Source organism: Egretta garzetta, unplaced genomic scaffold, assembly GCF_000687185.1.
Source record: "Egretta garzetta isolate BGI_Z169 unplaced genomic scaffold, ASM68718v1 scaffold4, whole genome shotgun sequence".
NCBI classification, from domain to species: domain Eukaryota; kingdom Metazoa; phylum Chordata; class Aves; order Pelecaniformes; family Ardeidae; genus Egretta; species Egretta garzetta.
Window position 1 is genome coordinate 1375599 of NW_009259329.1, and position 965 is coordinate 1376563.

Sequence of the window (965 nt, forward strand, 5' to 3'; positions counted from 1 at the left end):
GTTGAGGGGCGGCCCCCCCAGTGCCCAGCACAGGGGCACGGTCCCTGCCCTGCTCCTGCTGGCCACATGATTTCTGATACAAATTTCTGACAAAAAGTCAGTCTTGGAACGACTGAGTTTGAGTTCCACCTAGGTCCAGGGGTCACAGAAGATTTTTCTTTTTCCCCTTTCTCTGCTTGCAAAGTAGCGGAGCCTGGTTTTTTGCAATATCAGAACAGGGATGGAAAAACCTGGAACTTAAAAGAATTTTCCTACTATGAGAGGCTTCCTGCGGGGTCTGGGTCTCCGGAGAGAAGGTTGAAAAGACCGGATGGCTGCTGCGTACCTGTGATTCTTCTCTACAGCTTAATGGAAAGCCATCAAGTCAAACTGAACCTTTCACTCCTGCCCATCGCCTACGCACTTCCCAAAAGCAATAGCCGGGGCAAGTGAGAGGCTGGATAGTTGCCACAGGCTGTAAGGAAGAGACACGCATTCACCCTCCATCCCGTGCTCTGTAATTGCATCTGCAAAGATGATCAGCACACGCACTGTCTGTCTTGCGACCTAACCTCTGCCACCCCTTCCAGGCAGCTCTGCTCCTGCCCTGCGCCCCCGATCGCTGTCGAGGGCAGCTGATGGGACCGACCGTGCACTCGCCCTCCCAGCCACCCCTATGCTCCCCAACCTCCAGTTGGCTTCACTTTCCAAAGCACGGGCCTAGAGAAACATGGGTGGTACCAGCATCTGTTCAGAAGGGACATGATGCACATTTGCTGCCGGGATTTTGTGAATTCTAAGGCAGACTTTGAGAAGAAGCTGCGAGGTGCTAAGGGTGGGGTGTCCTACTCGCCCCCAAGGCACACACGCACTAGAGGAGCACGGTACGGGATCAGCCCACGTACAAGAGCTGCACACCAAGGCGGCTTTCCTCACCAAAGAGAAAAATGCTGCTGTCTCACCGATCCTTCCTTCCTTCTTTCATG